Here is a 7,722-nt window from a genome sequence, read left to right as displayed (position 1 = left end):
CTTTCAGCTGAAACAATATTGTCGCATTGGGAATGCGATTTTCAAGCAGCCAACAAGACTTGCCACTGATGCCTGTTCTCTCTAAAACAACCGACAGTCCGCTGAGAAATCGGGAAATGTATTGATGTTTCCTGGGGGACATTCGGCTTGTTTTAAGGCCGTCAGCAAGGCTGTTACGTTTTAATCGAAGAAGAACTTAGAAAGAAAAAGAAAAAAGCGGATCGAGCCCAGAGGAAAATAGAAAAAAATCTTCATTCTGACTTTATTGTAATGTGGAAGGCTCTTTGCTTTCGCAACCTATTAGCCACAACTGTCATTTCAACTTAAAGTCATGATTTGTTTTTACGTTACTTTTCTGCTTTTCGATGTTCAATTAATGTAAAAACAAAAAATGTTGACTTTTTTGATAGACCATATGTCGCCTTTTGAACTGCACTGCGTCTCTTTGTTTTGAAAAGTCAACTTTACACAAATTTCTCAGTCGGAGTAGGACGATTATTCAATGTAAAATTACTCAAAAATTACATTTTGTTTCTTAGAAAGCAGAAGCCAAGAATTAATGACCACTCCACACATAAATTCAATCCGAGTAAAAAAATTTGCACAATTCAGGTACGGTGAGTTCTATATTGCAATTTGTAAATCAAGTTGTTTCTCCTGCGTCATACTGTGGCCAGTGACAAGATCTTATGCACAGGGAGCAATAAACCAATGAACCAGGCGGAGATTTGAACACCAGACTTCACGACACAAGGTGCGGGAGCGACAACCATTTCGTTCTGGTTGATGAGCTTCACCTTTGCCGTGAAGACGTGACATTATTGGTGCAAAAGACGCCATTTTGTTACCTTTTGTTGGCTTACCTTGGACATACACCCGAGCAGATACGAAGATGATTTCACTGCTTTTGCTGTGGTAATCCACGTATGACTCGTGATAAGTTGCATACAACTATACTGTAAAAAGCAAGGTCAGAGCCGATTTTCCACTTGTTTACATTTTGAGTTGGAGTATTTACTTGAGTTGTTACATTTGTTTCTTCCAGTAGGTCTACACCAGGTGAAGGTGACATAAATATTCCTTGCAACTGCTTGAACCATATCCGACCAAAATTTATTTTACGCCTTTCATCTCCCACGGATTTTTATGTTTCATTGGATCAGAAGCTGTTGGTCCTGCAAATTGAAAACAACTCATCCATCTATTTTCGTTCATGACGTCACACATTCAGTCTAACCACGGCCGACAATCTGTCGAAATATCCTGCGATTATATCACAGCTGGCTATCTCTGTCCGCCTTTGTGAAAGAGCAGTCTTGTATCGCAACGGCCATTAACCTGATGATGCGATTTGGAAAAACAACTTGGTTTTTGAAAACTTTCAATAAGGAACGTGTAACTATCATTTGTAGCAGTTTGCAGACATTAGATTTCAAGTTTCAACAACTACTTATAAAATCAAGCAAACAGTGAAATGTTTCTGATAAGCTGAGTTGTATTTCGTTGGAGAAGTTTAAAAACACAAACTTGAAAGAAAACAAGTGCATAGTGTTTTGCGCCATAATTTCATATCTCTAATTATAATAAAATGTATGAAATGCACTGGTTTAATAAATATCGAAAACATCAAATCTAAACAACCTGTTTAGTTTTTTGCAGAAAACAATAAAAAAGCCACGCTGTCATTTATTGTAATGTATCAGTTGCTTTACTGGATCTTCTTTGTCGTGTGAGCCTCTGGAGCCGACGGTCTATTCTTTTCCCACCCCAGATTGATGATGATCCCGGACTACACCTGATGATACTAAAATTATGTGAAGTGCTGCATTTTAACGATGATGTACATACCGATGATTTGTCAGCCACATTTACTGCTGTCTTTCATATGGTAGATAATTTGATGTGATGACTTATCCACAGTAGCCTACATCATCTACAGTAAGTACTGTTAGTGCCGTTGGCTTAGTATAATGAGAACCTTATATACTCATCTTCCGACACTTGGATCAAGTATGGGACTTACCTTTACCATGACACACCTTGCTTCCACGTCATTTGAGAACTTTTCTTCTATTTATGTGCTACCAATACATTCAAACTGCTTTCTTGTTCCAGTTATTTTCCGTTCATATATAGTTATGCTCATCATTCAGTTTTTTCTCACTTTTGTGTTTTCAATGTTAGTCAGCATGGAGCATACCATTGGTCACCAGCACAACTGCTTCCTTTCATGCTAGGACATATTCTTCTGAGCATGTCTTTAGGTCTATTTCTTGTTCGCCCGCAACATAAATGTTTGCATTATTTTATTTCCGACTTTTATACAAATAAACAACACGTTTCTCTGTTTATTATCATATTTATCCATAATGTGACTTTATTTCAAAAATAAAACAATACAGAAAATACATTATATGTAACAAACAAGGGAAAATTTTATATTGATCCATAAAACACTGTTGTTTTTTACTAGAATGGATGGGTTCCTTAACCGCAACTACGGCTGGCCAAAACTCGAAATGCTCGTTTTTGGTCTCTATATATCATAATAAAACAAAGTTAATAATAAAATGCCTTTAACACGAAAACGAAATCACGAAACTGATTTTACTAACACAACTCCCTACTCCAAAATGAGTTACATTGACAATTTGAGTTACATTGCATTGTAGTTTTGTTTACGTTCTTAGCGTTGTTTCAACATTACGCATGAACACTTCTTTTCCGGCTTTGGTGGAATTAGCACAACGGCATGTTTGTATAATTTATTGCAACCTCTGCCAATTGCTTTAATTTGTTGGTCAATCGAGACCATGCAAAATACATAATGGCAAGACATTTTATTTAAGAAATGAAAAATGTGGCAAAAAAATGTTGCTTGCAAGATTATTTGAAACTTAACCTTCCTTCATCTTAGTTCAATGTCGCATATATTTCAAATCAAATGTATTAAAAAGTAATTTGCTTTACATAAATAGAATTAGGTTTGAATCTCCTTAATTGCTAGATCGTGATTAATGTTCCACTAGCACTGTGCACTGTACCAACAAAATAAAATTGTTGCTTGTCCCTATTCTGACAGACAGGAACGTATCCAGCGACGAGCCTTCAGGGGGAGGGGGGGGGCAATTTTAACAAAACACGATCATGTGTATGTGTCTACATTACTCTTACCATGCAAATACATCATTAATAAAGTTTACATTTGAAGCTGAATAGTAATGCTGCATTTTACTTTGCTACGTAGTTGTTGCGATAACGTCAGTTTAACGTTGTGTCGCAATCAATACAACATTTGCAAAATTTTTACTTTGGCTTTACGATCTTAGTCTATAAAAGAAATATCAGTTTGAAACAATTTGACTTCAGGAAAGTGAATTAAACTGAACCTGTTAATAAAATCCCGGATGACCATCTAATCTAAAGAAACATTAAACCAGGGTTCGATTCCCAGGTGGGAGGTATAAGGTTTCATTGTAACAATATTCTTCTTGAATTACATCTCAACTACCACTTGCATAGGTTCTTCAATAAACTGCATTTTTAATTTTTTGTTGGTAATATTTAAAGTATTTACATTGAATTGACGGAGGCTAACGACGGAAAGAGTTGAACAATTTATGTTGCGATTTCCGGTCACGCAAGGGAATCAGAACGACGACGAAAATATCTATATCTTCTTTTTGAATCATTTTTCCCATGGATTGAAGATGAGTGTGCTCTGTTTCATCTGAGAAATAACGAGGTTAATTTTTGAATATCTATACTAGTCAGCAGTCATCGTTGAATGACAACTTAAGAAAATTCCTGCTTGATATCTGTCTTGACGTGTAGATCGGGACACCACCAATGCCTCAGGGAGAGTGCTATGAAATAGAGCTCCACGTTTTTCAGAATGGTGAAAAAACTTACAAATTTGTTTTGTTTTGTGAATCTATGGAAATGCTAGCCTAGTCGAAACTAACACAGAAAAAATATCAAATTAACATGATTGAAAATATATTTATTTATTTTTTGGATTATTGTAATTTACGCTTGTGAAGTGAGGTTGATCTGGACAGCTGATTAATATCAGTAGAGCGTTTAAACTCCTTTTAAGGTTTATTCCCTTTTGTTGCAATTTGAACTGGCTGCTAGGACAAATAAGCTTGTTCTCTACTAAGCAAACCACAGAAACAAAACAAACAGGCAAACCAAACATAAAGCTGGGAGTACCGGAAAGACCATTTCTTCAAGCTAACTCCTTAACCATCAAACAGTTGGGTCCTCTCGACTCAAAAAGCCACGAATAAATAGAGTGAAAATAAATGTATTTTGATTTTCACTTGGATAATGAAGATGTTTAAGCAACACATCAGATTAGACTTCCCAGACAAGAAAGCAAGAGAGTGTAGTTTTATGAGAGAAAATATCTAGCATTTAATTTCTACGAAAGCAACTTTTAAACAAAATTTATGTTGCACATATGTTTCCTGTTGTGAAGAAATGGAGTTAATATCAGTTCAATAAATCAATTCAAAAAATTTCTATGCAAAAGGTTTAAAAAAAATTGTCATCGATATGGATCATTACCCACTGAATTCACTGACCATTTTTCCATGAATCAACTTCTGTTTGCGTTGGTATAACACAAACACAACGTCATAATGATAGCTTATTGATAAATGTCCTTAGCCGCAGGGAGACATTGCTTAGGTTTTGTGGAGCCGGCGCCCCCACTCTGCCTGTCACAGAACAAAGACTCGCTTTGACCGTCTTCACACATCCATAGGCTCAAGACTATCCGGGAATCATTTATCTTCTCGACTTGCTTATCTTCCACAAAAGCGGCGAAATTATATTTGTAAGCAATACAACTTGCTCATTCTTCAACGCTCGAAGACCTAATAGTCTAGGAACGTTGCAAGAATGTAATAAAAGAAACATTTCACAGGTTAGCCCTTCATACAACCCAGCAGGAAACCTGGTTCTTTTAAAATTGATTCAACATCTGCAGACATTGAAAAAGAAAGGTATATAACAGGTTCATATCAATAGGATGTAAAATGAACCGTGAAAAATCACCGTGGTGAATATGCTGCAACAACAAACGACATAGTCAATAAATAATCTACAAATATTACACACATGAACTGGAAAAAAGCAAAACATTCGTATAAAAGTAATATCAGTATTTCATTGACGTTCTTCAAAGCATGGGATGCACATTGATTGATTGAAACTTTATCCTCAGACTGGGAAAGCTTCTTGCAGAGCTTAATCCTGGCAGTTTCGCATATACTTGTAGAGGCTTTGAATCACTGACGCAGGCCCGGTTACCGAGATTGACAGAGTGAAGTTTCCGATTGTTGAAGTCTTCTTGCCGGGAAATTATTCCTTCCAATAGATGCTGCCGCTGAATGGAAAGCAGTCCTTCACGTGCGTTACTCAAGCGCACACCCCGAGAGTCGAACCAGCGCAGCTTGATCTTGAAGCTTCTTCGTTCCAGAAGTCACGCGCTAACCAATTGAGCTATCGAGGAAGACATTGCGCAGTTGCGCACTCTCAGAGAAAATAAAACACACAAACGTTTTCAAGTTATGCTGCAAGAATTTTTCTGAACAGATTTCGGTTTTTGTGATTCAATGAAAATTGTTAGAAAAACGATTCAAAATAACTTTGTAATGTCAGTTACGATCGCTACTGTATAATACTTTGGAATATGCTGTTGCTAAAAACTTGAAATACGACGAAAAACGAGAAATGAAAAGCGAGAAACAAAATGGTTTAACTTTTTTTTAGATAACTTGACTATTTTTTTAGTTTGAAATACTAATGACGACAGAGAGAACAAAACTTTATAATGTTATTTTTCTATTGCAGTTTGTAATAAAATCTTGACCAGTCTTTGATATCATTTGTCCAAATTCTCGGTAGTTTGCCCCTATTGCGTTTTTCATACATTTTTTTCCTTCTATAGTAGTTGTCTTTGAATAGAATTATTGGGAATCATGTGGCAAAAATACTTCAATTTTCTTTTTTTTGAATGTTTGTAGAATTTCCATGTTGGTTTGCATCCTAAATAGTACATCTCCGTTTGTGATTTTATCCTTCCATAAAATTTAAACATTCTTCTATAAGCCCACATTTCAAATGACTCTAGTCGTTTTACAGTTTGTGATGACAATGTCCAATTGTCCATGTTTCTGCATGGTAAAGTACGTAGTTCAGATATAGCATTTCATAATTCGTTTTCGAGTGTTGATGTTAATTTTACATGTTGTTAATGTCTTTTTTACGTTTTTACAAATTTTTTTCTTCACACAACCAAAACGCTAGCGGACTAAAAATGAGAGCCCCTAGATCAGGAGTGTCAAACTCATGTGCACTTCGAGCCAAAACTTAAAAATCGTTACCAGTCGCTTCCAGACTTGTTCAACATGTGTTGCAAAATTATTTGAATAAAACCGGGTTCTCAAAATGAACCTAAAATAAATTACAAACAGTTGACAAACTACCACAACCAGCGTTGATCAATTCCATCTTCTCCATGAAACAGAGTTGGTTTTAAATTTTGCATAGAAAAAGAAAAAAGAACATGATACTAATGGCAAAGTAGTGATCATTGTTTTGTCTGCGTATGTCATCAAATTCGAAGCGAACACAATTCCGGTTCATTGGACGGAGCGTTAGAGTTGATCAAAAACGAAAATTTTATCGACGACAAACCGACGTTTTTATATGAAAAGTTTCAAAATTTTTAAACAAGATTTCTTATTTTGCAGATTGAAACTATTCGCATCAGTCAGGTTGCATACATAATTTATGTCTTCGCTTGTGCTCTTGCATGAACCTCCATATGCCGTTCTACTGCATGACAGATAGCCCACTAGACTGGAAGCTCAAAGATGAAATGCAGTGAGTTCTTAGAAAAGCAAGTTTCACGTTTCAATAAAAAACATCAACCATTTCCGAATTGATTTGATGTTTTCAGATGTTAAATCAATATAGCATTAAGCGATTTTTGCAAGAAAAAACTTTATTGGAAAAATGCAGATTAATGAAGTAGCGTCACTGCCTCGTTGAGGAAAGTGTGTTTTCTTGAAAAGAAAAGAAAAATGTTTGCCCAATGTGAAAATTAATCACACGAACTGTTCTGTGTATATGAACTTCTGCATATGAACTGTAAAAAGCTCTTGAACTGGACACTGGACACTTTGGACAGTGCAAACTTTCGACGTAGCGATGTCAATGGAGATAGTAATGTATTTGGTTTTCTTGGCTAATTGATGCTTTGTGACATCATACTTTAGCTTCACGTCTCTACCAATAAATATTTATAGCAAAAAATCAGAATCTCCTCATATAAAATAGCTATTGCTTTGATGAGAGTAACGTTAAATACACGTAATTTATTTCCAAAGAAAACAAAGACCGCTTTTTTGAACTAATGAATAAATCAAATTTGAAAATTGGATTGCAATACTAACGGATGGTGAAAACGAAATTTCCTAAACAAAGCGATCATATGAAACGTTTTTAAACGTTGAAAATATGCAAACATTATTGGCCCCAAGAAACAACAGACGAAGCGTGCAAGAACAGACTGAGTGAACGGATTGTCGGCAGCGTTTCAACATCTGTTTCCAACAACCAAAGCGAATCGGATTTCCCCAGAACAATTGTCAGTCTATCGCTAAAGACTCTTCGCCCGTGGAACCGTGCTTTGTATACAAAATGTTC

Source organism: Aplidium turbinatum, chromosome 4, assembly GCF_918807975.1.
Source record: "Aplidium turbinatum chromosome 4, kaAplTurb1.1, whole genome shotgun sequence".
In the NCBI taxonomy this organism is placed as follows: Eukaryota; Metazoa; Chordata; class Ascidiacea; order Aplousobranchia; family Polyclinidae; genus Aplidium; species Aplidium turbinatum.
The sequence above is the reverse complement of the archived record's forward strand: the minus strand, read 5'-3'. Positions refer to the sequence as shown.